This window comes from Rutidosis leptorrhynchoides, chromosome 3 (genome assembly GCF_046630445.1).
Source record: "Rutidosis leptorrhynchoides isolate AG116_Rl617_1_P2 chromosome 3, CSIRO_AGI_Rlap_v1, whole genome shotgun sequence".
In the NCBI taxonomy this organism is placed as follows: domain Eukaryota; kingdom Viridiplantae; phylum Streptophyta; class Magnoliopsida; order Asterales; family Asteraceae; genus Rutidosis; species Rutidosis leptorrhynchoides.
The window spans coordinates 8,819,247-8,833,758 of NC_092335.1; positions in this window are offsets into that span (position 1 = coordinate 8,819,247).

Here is a 14,512-nt window from a genome sequence, read left to right on the forward strand (position 1 = left end):
CTTGTTGATCTGATGGCCAAACATAATTTGTTTGAATCAAGTAACATAATTTGTTTGAATCTAAATAATCACTGACATTAATGAGGTGTGTGTGTGTATATATATATATATATATATATATATATATATATATATATATATATATATATATATATATATATATATATACCATGCTGGTGTCTTTTGTTTTTCTCCTGTTACCTTAAACCCTAAACTCTTCTAAATCCTTTTATTCAAAAACTAAATCTAAACTTTAACCCTAAACCCTAAACCCTAAAATCTAAATCCCATAATCTAAACTCTAAACCTTAACCTAAACCCTAAATCTAAACCCAAAACCCTAAACCTAAACTCTAAACCCTAAAATCAAAACCCTAAACCCTAAACCTAACTTCTGAAATCTAAACCCTAAACCCAAAACCCTAACCTAACCCCCAAAAACTCTAAATCCTAACCCTACATCCTAAACTCTAAAATATGAACCCCAAACCCTAGAATCTAAACCTAACCTCTAAACTCTACACCCTAAATCTAAATCATAAACCCTAACCTAACCCCAAAAAATTCTAAACCCTAAACCCTAAAATATAAACCCCAAACCCGAGAATTTAAACCCTAAACCCTAAATCTAAACCCAAAATCATACCCCATAGAATCTAAACCTTAAACCCTAACCTAAACCCTAAACCTAAACCCTAAATCTAAACCCTAAATCTAAACCCTAGCCTAAACCCTAAACGCTAAATCTAAACCCTAAACCTAAACTCTAAATCCTACACCCTAAATCTAAACCGAAGACCCTACATATTGTAATAAATTCCTTTCAATGATAACATAAATAAGTAAATAACATTTCAAATGTTTAAAAATATAAATAAAAAAACCATCCATATTGACACATATAATAAGAATCTTAATGTAATACATTACCCACTTGTCTAATTATAAAAGCGGCCCATATTGACACCTATAATGAGAATTAAAACGTAATCCTTGAATGCATGTAAAATCTCTGGAACAAATTAATACCTACATGTAAAAGCATGTATATTTATATTTTACAGTATGATGTTACCAAAGTAAAGGTTACACATAGCTAGCTCACTAAAGCATTATATATTATCCAACAACATATCTTTCAAGCACCCAAAGCTTATGCTCATTTGTCCCTTGCCCATTGTCCATGGTCTTTTTTTTCTTGAAACCCTATATATTATTTAAACTAACACCGCATCATATTATTTGTAAATTATTTTTTTTAAAAAATATATATGTTTAAAATACTTATATTTATTTTTAATATATTTTCACTTAAAAGTCAATGTTAATCAACGTCCATCTCAACCTCATATCGACCGACTCGACCTTTCAAGGTCCTGACGAACTCATCTTTGGCACTCATCTTTTCAACCTTGAGTATCCTCAAAGTGTGTATATTTAGAGATGCACAAAACACACTAATTTATTTCTTTAACAAATAACACAATTTATACCACATGTTTAGTGAAATGTCCCGTTCATATTGATTATAAACGTTCCATATTAATTGATTTCGTCGCGAGGTTTTGACCTCTATATGAGACGTTTTTCAAAGACTGCATTCATTTTTAAAACAACCATAACCTTTATTTTATCGATAAAGGTTTAAAAAGCATTACATAGATTATCAAATAATGATAATCTAAAATATACTGTTTACACACGACCATTACATAATGGTTTACATTAAGAATATATTACATCAAAAATAAGTTTCTTGAATGCAGTTTTTACACAATATCATACAAGCATGGACTCCAAATCTTGTCCTTATTTTAGTATGCAACAGCGAAATCTCTTAATAATCACCTGAGAATAAACATGCTTAAAACGTCATCAAAAAATGTTGGTGAGTTATAGGTTTAACCTATATATTATCAAATCATAATAATAGACCACAAGATTTCATATTTCAATATACATCCCATACATAGAGATAAAATTCATTCATATGGTGAACACCTGGTAACCGACATTAACAAGATGCATATAGAATATCCCCATCATTCCGGGACACCCATCGGACATGATAAAATCGAAGTACTAAAGCATTCCAAATTCCAGAATGGGGCTTGTTGGGCCCGATAGATCTATATTTAGGATTCGCGTCAATTTGGAGGTCTGTTCCCAAATTCTTAGGCTACCAAGCTAAAAAGGGGCATATTCGGCTTCGATCATTCACCCATATAATGTAGTTTCATTTACTTGTGTCTATCTCGTAAAACATTTATAAAATTTAATGTATTCTCATCCCAAAATATTAGATTTTAAAAGTGGGACTATAACTCACTTTTACAGATTTTTACTTCGTCGGAAAGTAAGACTTAGCCACTGGTCGATTCACGAACCTATAACAAATATGTACATATATATCAAAGTATGTTCAAAATATATTTACAACATTTTTAATACGTTTTAATGTTTTAAGTTTATTAAGTCAGCTGTCCTCGTTAGTAACCTACAACTAGTTGTCCACAATTAGATGTACAGAAATAAATCGATATATATTATCTTGAATCAATCCACGACCCAGTGTATACACGTCTCAGGCTAGATCACAACTCAAAGTATATATATTTTTGGAATCAACCTCAACCATGTATAGCTAACTCCAATATTACTGCATATAGAGTGTCTATGGTTGTTCTAAATAATATATATACATGGGTCGATATGATATGTCAAAACATTTGCATACGTGTCTATGGTATCCCAAGATTACATAATATATTAGAATACATGTATAATACAATATAAGTTAGCTAGGATATAATTTGTATAGAATTGTTACAATATTTCCCGTAGCTACAACAATCAAAAATACCCAATCTTGTTTTACCCATAACTTCTTCGTTTTAAATCCGTTTTGAGTGAATCAAATTGCTATGGTTTCATATTGAACTCTATTTTATGAATCTAAACAGAAAAAGTATAGGTTTATAGTCAGAAATACGGGTTACAAGTCCTTTTTGTAAAGGTAGTCATTTCAGTCGAAAGAACGACGTCTAGATGACCATTTTGGAAAACATACTTCCACTTTGAGTTTAACCATGATTTTTGGATATAGTTTCATGTTAATAAGAAAAATCATTTTCCCAGAAGAACAACTTTTAAATCAAAGTTTATCATAGTTTTTAATTAACTAACCCAAAACAGCCCGCGGTGTTACTACGACGGCGTATATCCGGTTTTAATGTGTTTTTCGTGTTTTCAGGTTTTAAATCATTAAGTTAGCATATCATATAGATATAGAACATGTGTTTAGTTAATTTTAAAAGTCAAGTTAGAAGGATTAACTTTTGTTTGCGAACAAGTTTAGAATTAACTAAACTATGTTCTAGTGATTACAAGTTTAAACCTTCGAATAAGGTAGTTTTATATATATGAATCGAATGATGTTATGAACATCATTACTACCTCAGGTTTTGTGGATAAACCTATTGGAAATGAGAAAAATAGATCTAGCTTCAAAGGATCCTTGGATGGCTTGAAAGTTCTTGAAGCAGAATCATGACATGAAAACAAGTTCAAGTAAGATTTCCACTCGAAATAAGATTGTTATAGTTATAGAAATTGAATCAAAGTTTGAATATGAGTATTACCTTGTATTATAAAGATATCTTACTGTAAATAAGAAAGATTTCTTGAGGTTGGATGATCACTTTACAAGATTGGAAGTAAGCTAGCAAACTTGGAAGTATTCTTGATTTTATGAAACTAGAACTTATAGAATTTATGAAGAACACTTAGAACTTGAAGATAGAACTTGAGAGAGATCAATTAGATGAAGAAAATTGAAGAATGAAAGTGTTTGTAGGTGATTTTGGTCGTTGGTATATGGATTAGATATAAAGGATGTGTAATTTTGTTTAATTGTAAATAAGTCATGAATGATTACTAATATTTTTGTAATTTTATGAGATATTTCATGCTAGTTGCCAAATGATGGTTCCCACATGTGTTAGGTGACTCACATGGGCTGCTAAGAGCTGATCATTGTAGTGTATATACCAATAGTACATACATCTAAAAGCTGTGTATTGTACGAGTACGAATACGGGTGCATACGAGTAGAATTGTTGATGAAACTGAACGAGGATGTAATTGTAAGCATTTTTGTTAAGTAGAAGTATTTTGATAAGTGTCTTGAAGTCTTTCAAAAGTGTATGAATACATATTAAAACACTATATGTATATACATTTTAACTGAGTCGTTAAATCATCGTTAGTCATTACATGTAAATGTTGTTTTAAAACCTTTAGGTTAACGATCATGTTAAATGTTGTTAACCCATTGTTTATTATATCTAAAGAGATGTTAAATTATTACATTATCATGATATTATGATGTATTAATATATCTTAATATGATATATATACAATTAAATGTCGTTACAATGATAATCGTTACATATATGCCTCGTTTCGAAATCATTAAGTTAGTAGTCTTGTTTTTACATATGTAGTTCATTGTTAATATACTTAATGATATTTTTACTTATCATAATATCATGTTAACTATATATATATATATATATATATATATATATATATATATATATATATATATCCATATATATGACATCATATAGTTTTTACAAGTTTTAACGTTCGTGAATCACCGGTCAACTTGGGTGGTCAATTGTCTATATGAAACCTATTTTAATTAATCAAGTCTTAACAAGTTTGATTGCTTAACATGTTGGAAACACTTAATCATGTAATTATCAATTTCATTTAATATATATAAACATGGAAAAGTTCGGGTCACTACAGTACCTACCCGTTAAATAAATTTCGTCCCGAAATTTTAAGCAGTTGGAGGTGTTGACGTATCTTCTGGAAATAAGTGCGGGTATTTCTTTTTCATCTGATCTTCTCGTTCCCAGGTGAACTCGAGTCCTCTACGAGCATTCCATCGAACCTTAACAATTGGTATCTTGTTTTGCTTAAGTCTTTTAACCTCACGATCCATTATTTCGACCGGTTCTTCGATGAATTGAAGTTTTTCGTTGATTTGGATTTCGTCTAACGGAATAGTGAGATCTTCTTTAGCAAAATATTTCTTCAAATTCGATACATGGAAAGTGTTATGTACAGCCGCGAGTTGTTGAGGTAACTCAAGTCGGTAAGCTACTGGTCCGACACGATCAATAATCTTGAATGGTCCAATATACCTTGGATTTAATTTCCCTCGTTTACCAAATCGAACAACGCCTTTCCAAGGTGCAACTTTAAGCATGACCATCTCTCCAATTTCAAACTCTATATCTTTTCTTTTAATGTCAGCGTAGCTCTTTTGTCGACTTTGGACGGTTTTCAACCGTTGTTGAATTTGGATGATCTTCTCGGTAGTTTTTTGTATTATCTCCGGACCCGTAATCTGTCTATCCCCCACTTCACTCCAACAAATCGGAGACCTGCACTTTCTACCATAAAATGCTTCAAACGGCGCCATCTCAATGCTTGAATGGTAGCTGTTGTTGTAGGAAAATTCTGCTAACGGTAGCTGTCGATCCCAACTGTTTTCGAAATCAATAACACATGCTCGTAGCATGTCTTCAAGCGTTTGTATCGTCCTTTACCTCTGCCCATCAGTTTGTGAATGATAGGCAGTACTCATGTCTAGACGAGTTCCTAATGCTTGCTGTAATGTCTACCAGAATCTTGAAATAAATCTGCCATCCCTATCAGAGATAATAGAGATTGGTATTCCATGTCTGGAGACGACTTCCTTCAAATACAGTCGTGCTAACTTCTCCATCTTGTCATCTTCTCTTATTGGCAGGAAGTGTGCTGATTTGGTGAGACGATCAACTATTACCCAAATAGTATCAAAACCACTTGCAGTCCTTGGCAATTTAGTGATGAAATCCATGGTAATGTTTTCCCATTTCCATTCCGGGATTTCGGATTGTTGAAGTAGACCTGATGGTTTCTGATGCTCAGCTTTGACCTTAGAACACGTCAAACATTCTCCTACATATTTAGCAACATCGGCTTTCATACCCGGCCACCAAAAATGTTTCTTAAGATCCTTGTACATCTTTCCCATTCCAGGATGTATTGAGTATCTGGTTTTATGAGCCTCTCTAAGTACCATTTCTCTCATATCTCCAAATTTTGGTACCCAAATTCTTTCAGCCCTATACCGTGTAATGCCCCGTCATAATCTATCTGGACGAAGTCACCAACATCTGGTTCCATTGCGATGATCGACTCCAAATAATGTCTTTAAAATGAGCAAATGCACAGCGGAATGTTTCTTTCATACCTGAGAATAAATATGCTTTCAAGTGTCAACCAAAAGGTTGGTGAGTTCATAAGTTTATCATAAAACCATAAAATTCATCATTTTGATAGACCACAAGATTTAAATCCTGCATGGTACAAATGGGCCCGAATCCTATACCAACCTGTAATGTACATGCGATATCTTTTAAATACAGTACACCTTTCTCTTGTACGCAACCATTTTTCATAAATCTTAGTAACCGTACACATATCTCGTGTACAAAATATCATACACATAACCTGTGTATAAAATCATTCTCTCGATACATAACATTCACATCAATTGGTGGCAATTATCATATCCACATAATTCAATGGTGGCAATTATCATGTCCACATAATTCAATGGTGGCAATTATCATGTCCACATAATTCAATAATAATCCGCAGAACTTCTGTCTGCATAATAATTCATTCGAGGAATGTTTTGCTTGTGTCTATCTCGTCAAACATTTATAAAAGCATTTCATGTATTCGCAGTTCAAAATATATTTCTAAAGCATTTAATAAAGAAGTTGTAAAAACAGCACATGTATTCTCAGTCCCAAAAATGTAAAGAGTAAAAGGGGACAAATGAAACTCACAATACTGTATTTTGTAGTAAAAATACATATGATGATATTGAACAACTGAACAATGCAGGGTTGGCCTCGGATTCACGAACATATATCATTTGTATATATACTAACACACATAAATGGAATCGAACAATTTTATATGTATAAACTTATTTGTTATATCCTTTTTATATTAATAATTTATACGTTTCATATATTCATTTTATATATAAAAATATTAATTTTATTATGTTATATGTATTAAATATATATACATATTTTTATATATATCATTTGTTTATTAAAATTATAATAATACTAATTACTATTAGTAATGGTAAAAATGATAATAATGATAATACCTAATATTTTAATAAGGATAATAATGTTAATAATTCTATTAATGATGTTAATAATGATAATAACTATAAAAAATATTAATTTTTCTGTTAATGATAGTTATGATAATGATTTTTGTAATTACATAATAATGTTACTCATGATAATATAAACAATACTTATAATCATATTAGTGATAATATTAATAATCTTAATATTGATATTAATAATAATTATAATTTTGATAATAATTATAACATTGTTAAATAATAAGTTTTATTATAAACTTCATGTTAGATTTCTAGACTTATAACCACAGTTTCTTATAACTTAATTCATATAATCATATTCATAATTGTACAGATATTCATAATTATACCCAATTTCCAAAATTTTACCATATTAACTTTTATTGTTAAATCCAAAATGTTCATGTTATTAACATGTTCATATCCATAATAATAATAATACTATTAATAATAATGGTGTTAATACTAATAATATTAATAAATGATATTACTTAGTAATATAATAATACTAGTAAGTATTAATAATATTTTAACAATAACAATAACAATAACAATAACAATAACAATAACAATAACAATAACAATAACAATAACAATAACAATAACAATAACAATAACAATAACAACTACCTTGGAAAAGGCTTCCCAAAAAGAATATGCCTCACACGAGGCTCGAACCCCTGACCTCCTGAAAACCCGACAACACCCACAACCATCCCACTGATCCAGTTTTTCTGATTTAGTTTACAATTTAATTACTTTATATTATTTCTGTTTTTATTACTTCTCCTTCTTCATCGAACAGAATCAAATCAGGGTTGGCTACCAAATATTTATTTAGTTTTAGGATTTTCACACGAAGCATAAACGTTTACAGGTGATAAATGAGATTAATCAAAACAGAAAAAGAAAAGAAAAATTGCTGTAACAGGAAGAAAATGTCGATGAACAACTCATCAGATGATTTTGCAATTAAGAGGGTTTTAGCTTCTGATTTCTACATGACTCAGGTCCAAAATTACTCATAGAAACTTTCTGGTTGATCAATTAAACTTAAAACATAACAGGAAAACCGAATTTGATTGAAGAACAACCGGTTGACTTTCTGAAATTGAAACTTTGACCTTGAAATTTGAATTCGATATAACGAATTAGAAATTGAGATTTTGCAGATAATTTTAAGAAAGGATTCCTAACAAAATCTCATTAATACATTTTGTAATAATTTTTGAATTCTAGCTGTTTAATAAATGGAACAGGAACAGAGCATATTTCTGCTGTTGTTCTTCTTTTTGATTAAAATCGATTATTTGAAAGCTGTAAAGAATTATTGGGATAGATAGTTGATAATGTAAGTCAGTTGGTGTTACCTATTATGTGAATTGATTACGTTTAATAGACAAATTCAAATTTTTAACAATTTAAATAAAAGAAATATATAAATAAGAAAAATAATTGTTGAAATCGATCTCTAACTGATTTTGTATTCTTCCTCTGATTTGATTCTGATTAGTACGATCTTTGAAGACAAGAATCAATTTAAACTACAGGATGAAAGCTAAGTTAAACCAATTCGTACGTAATTTCTTTATTTAATTAAAAATTTAATCAGATTTATGTTTATATATATATAATCTGTATTTCTATTTATTTATAGATATATCTGTATTTATATTTATAAAATTCTGAATTTATATAATTGTTATATTAAACTCTGTAATATTAATTTATATTATAAATTTATTAATAGAATTCATTAATATTATTAATTTTAATAAGAACACTAATAATAATAGAATTTATAATAATAATTTTATCAAAATTTATGCTAGAAGAAAGATAAATAAAAGTAATGAATTTATTATTAATGAATATCATAAGAATAATACTAATTAGATTAATATTTGTAATATATATATATATATATATATATATATATATATATATATATATATATATATATATATATATATATATATATCAATTTCATATTTATGTATTATATATTGATATTAATAATATATCAATCATTGAATAAAAATATTTTTATTATTAGTGGTACTAATAATATTATTAGTTATAATAACATTAATTTTATTGATAATAATAATATTAACAATATATACTTATCTAGATATATACACTTATATAATAATAGTAATGATACAAATATTAATATTAATGTTAATGAAAGTAATAATAATACTACTTTAACAACTATATTTTCAACTCATAATTATCTTTAATATCGTAACATTATAACTTGTTAATCATCTTTACTAATTATATATATTATACAATAACATATCTTGGATATTTACTATTTATCAATTTTTATGTATTACAATATATATATATATATATATATATATATATATATATATATATCTATATATCATATTACTTATTATATATATATATATATATATATATATATATATATATATATATATATATATATTTATATATTTATTTAATAACATCTTATTTATTTTGTACATTACACTATCTATTTAATTCAAATGATTAATTGATATAATACTAATTTAAATTATTATATATACTTTTGTTTATATATATACATATACATACACATTTATATATTTAGTTATTTACAAACAATTGTTCGTGAATCGTCGAGAATAGTCCAAGGGTAATTGCATAAAGAAAAATACTTCAAAATTTTTGAGATTCAATATTACAGACTTTGCTTATCGTGTTGAAAACATATAAAGATTAAAGTTTAAATTTGGTTGAAAAATCTCCGGGTCATCACAGTACCTACCCGTTAAAGAAATTTCGTCCCGAAATTTGAGTGTGGTTGTCATGGTTAACAATAAGAATGTATTCATGACGAATATGAGTTGATAAAATAGAATTTTATTACAATAGAGTAATGTGGATAATATGATTCGTTTACTCGAGGCGGGTGAGTGAAGTTATCACAAAAGAGTGAAATGAGAAAGACAAGTTTCATCATAACTTTTGACTAGTCATGGTTGAATTCCGGAATTCAAGGGATTTAAACAAAATCTTCGAAATCTAAAAGATTTGATTCTTCGGTGAATAAAGAAATTAAGATGACTATAATTTAATATGATGATCTCCCTCGATTACTCTGTCTGTTATTTCCATTATAAATTAAATTCTTCCGTCCAATTATTCTCATCCTTCCTATACTTTCTTTCTTAGTTCATACATCCAAACGATTGTAAAAAAAATGCTTAATCCAGTTCTGATCCTTGTCCTCATCATTACTATCGCAACAATCATTCTCCTTTTTCAACTTCCACCAGAGGAATCTGCTTTCTTCTACTTCGCCCTTGGGGTTATAATGTTTTTAATTCTCTCGTGTCTTTATGTTGCGATAAACATTGATATACACGGTTTGTAATTTATGTGTTGTTATCGGGCTTTATATTCTCCCTTATATTTCGAAGCTCTATGCTTTTGTTTTCTCTTCCCGACTTCAAGTCAGGCGAATAATGGTCCAGAATGTGTAGATATAGAGTTTCGAATGATTATAATATTCTAAGCAGGAAGGAACGTGATAGCACGATTTGATTTTTAAATTTATCAACATCACGGAAGATAGAACCATCAAGAATACATTTTCTTGATTTGTTCAGGAGTTAAGTAGAATGGAAGAGTTATGTAACATGGCACATGTTGACATTATGACCTGTGAATCATCACGTCCCATTAGAAACTCAGCATGACTTACTGTAATATAATCACGTTGATCAAGTGTCATTATATTATACTAACTCATGCATCAGTTCCCAACATTACTTCAATAACATTCATATTTTAAGCTCGAAAGTTTACAGAATATAGAAACTAACAGTTTCTATATGATGTAACACTGATAGCACGAAGAGATTTATGATTTCAGATAAGAATAGTTATGAAAATATCTTCAGAAATATGGAGGATATTTATAATGAAAGATACGATGATATCTTGGAATTTCTTAATCAAATTGTGATTAAGAAATTCATTCACGATGATTTAGAGCGATTAAGGAGCAAGGTATTCGTTAAAGATTTTATCAGAAACAGAATAATCAGGATTCTTAATGTACAAGTTTAGTCCTTGTGATTTGTTCAGAGACTCATTCGTAGTTTGCTCAATCAGTTTTTCAGTTTCAAACTTTTTCTGAGCTTTGCTAACATACAATTCTTTATCATCAACTGTTGGCTGTTGAGGTCGTTTACAGTTTTTGTTGCTTCATTCAGCTTTTCAAAATTCAGAGCATTAATTCGTAGACTGGTTGCTTTTCAGAATTTCAGAATGGAAGATCATAGTTCTAAGAGATAAATGTTATATGGATACATATAACTATTGATGTGGAAATGTTGCGAGACTCACAATACAGATTTGCTGATTCCCGATAATTGGTATGGCAATTCTTTTATAGGATGCGGATGAGTACATGATGAGACTTCAATAGATAAATATTATGATTTGTCGGAGGGATTTAAACCAAGGAGCGACGAGGTTGTTGGTACATCTGCTGGTAATATGGTAGAATATAAAAGGTTTCCTGGTAACAATAAAAGAGCACGCATATATATCAATGTTATAGTAAGGTTGTTTCGAACGATAAGTCGAAGTTGACTTGCTGGAGCTATGACAAAATTGGTTAATTTGAAAAGGAATTGCAAAGTTATTTTCGGTAATAACAACGCCAAAGGAGCTAGCACAGATATGTGTTTAACGTTTACTCAGTTTTCGAGAGTTTTTCAGGTGCATAACTGTATGCATCAATCTTTTCTTCCGTAGATGAAGTTCGGTTGGTTCATCCTCTAGATTGAGGTGTTTTCAAGAATCATGAAAGGTTTGAACGCAGATTGTAATCGTCAGGATACAATTGAGGTTTAAGATGAAATCAAGTGGCAAACTTGAAGAATAGTTTAGTTTCATATATTATAATCAATATTTTAATTCACTTTAATTGTCCAATATTTGTAGTCCACAGTCGATAGTCTACAGTTAACAGTCCAATAATTCATATATAATTTAATATATAATATTCGAATTAATTAATACGTATTCGTGACCCGTGTACATGTCTCAGACTCGATCACAACTCAAACTATATATATTATTGTAGAATCAACCTCAACCCTGTATAGCTAACTCCAGCATTACTGCATATAGAGTGTCTATGGTTATTCCAAATAATATATATAGATGCGTCGATATGATATGTCAAAACCTTGTATACGTGTCCCGATATTTTAAGTGCGTAAAATAAATAACAGAAATTAAATAATGATAAATAAAATTGTGATAATTAAATTGCGATAAATAAACTGCGATAAATAAAATGTAATCAGTTAGCTAGGAACAGTTAGCTAGGATTTGGTTAGCGTGGATTCTTATCAAAAATTTTCATAGTTAATTTGTTTGTTTCTAACAAATTTTATTTTGTCTAATGTTTTCTTCATTATGCCACTTGTTGGATTCTGATAGGTAAAAATCCAAATATGAAATTGAATGAAAATGGTTATTCTGCGGTGAACAGATTCGTATATCGGTGGTTGTAAGTAGGATAGTGAATGACTGTTGAATCAGATTGGAAGAATGTACAGTGTAACTTATTAATGTGAAATCTAAATATTCCTCGGGTATTACCTACCCGTTAAAATATTTTCACCATTAACAGTTTGTACAAAAGAATTTTTAATTACAATCTTTATGAAAACATATATACATATATATTTTCTTCAGATGTAATCATGGATTTAATGAGTTAATATGATATTAATCTCATTTGATTTACCGTTAGAACAATGATAATGCTAAAAACGAACATATATTTCATAGCATTATTCCTCAAGAAAGACAAGCTTTTTGTTGAAATTGTTCTATTTACAAGTGATATTCGTTTAAATAATAAAAGGTGAAGACAAAAGACAGATTCGACGAATTGAAGACGCAAACGACCAAAAAGCTCAAAAGTACAAAAGACAATCAAAGAGGTTCCAATTATTGATAAGAAACGTCTCGAAATTACAAGAGTACAAGATTCAAAACGCAAAGTACAAGATATTAAATTGTACGCAAGGACGTTCGAAAATCCGGAACCGGGACATGAGTCAACTCTCAACGCTCGACGCAACGGACTAAAAATTACAAGTCAACTATGCACATAAATATAATATAATATATAAATAAGTCTTAAAAATTATATATATATTATATTAATATTTAAAACCGTCGGCAAGAAAGAATCCAAAAGGGACTGAGCTGTAATTTCAAACTCCGCGACTCGCGGAGTTTGAAGGCAAAAATGCCGCGAGTCGCGGAGCCCCAAAAGTCGAAAATTCCTATAAAAGCAAACGAATTCTGATCGCAAAAATTACCAAAAATTCATCCATCTCTCTATCTATATCGTATATATTTATATTTATATTTTAATTTTAATTTTAATTTTAATTTTAATCCTAATAATAAGGGTATGTTAGCGAATGTTGTAAGGGTGTAAGTCGAAATTCTGTCCGTGTAACGCTACGCTATTTTTAATCATTGTAAGTTATGTTCAACCTTTTTATATTAATGTCTCGTAGCTAAGTTATTATTATGCTTATTTAATCCGAAGTAATCATGATGTTGGGCTAATTACTAAAATTGGGTAATTGGGCTTTGTACCATAATTGGGGTTTGGACAAAAGAACGACACTTGTGGAAATTAGACTATGGGCTATTAATGGGTTTTATATTAACTAAACAATACCTTGTTAATTTAATATACAAACTTATAATTCGACGTACTTATATATAACCACATACGCTTGACTGGGTACGGTGGGCGGGATATCTATAAATACCAATAATTATTCATTTTACCGGATACGGAACTGGATTAATAGTTAATAGACTTGTTGAAACAGGGGTGAATTACATTCAAGGGTAATTGGTGTAATTGTTAACAAAGTAGTAAAACCTTGGTTTACACGCAGTCGATAACCTGGTGTATTCATTAAACAAAGTATTAAAACCTTGTTACAATTCAAATCCCCAATTAGTTGGAATATTTGACTTCGGGAATAAGAATAATTTGACGATGGCTTTCGCTCTTTATATTTATGACTGATGGACTATTATGGACAAATCCGTATGGACATATTAAATAATCCAGGACAAAGGACAATTAACCCATGGGCATAAAACTAAAATCAACACGTCAAACATCATGATTACGGAAGTTTAAATAAGCATAATTCTTTTATTTCATATTTAATTTCC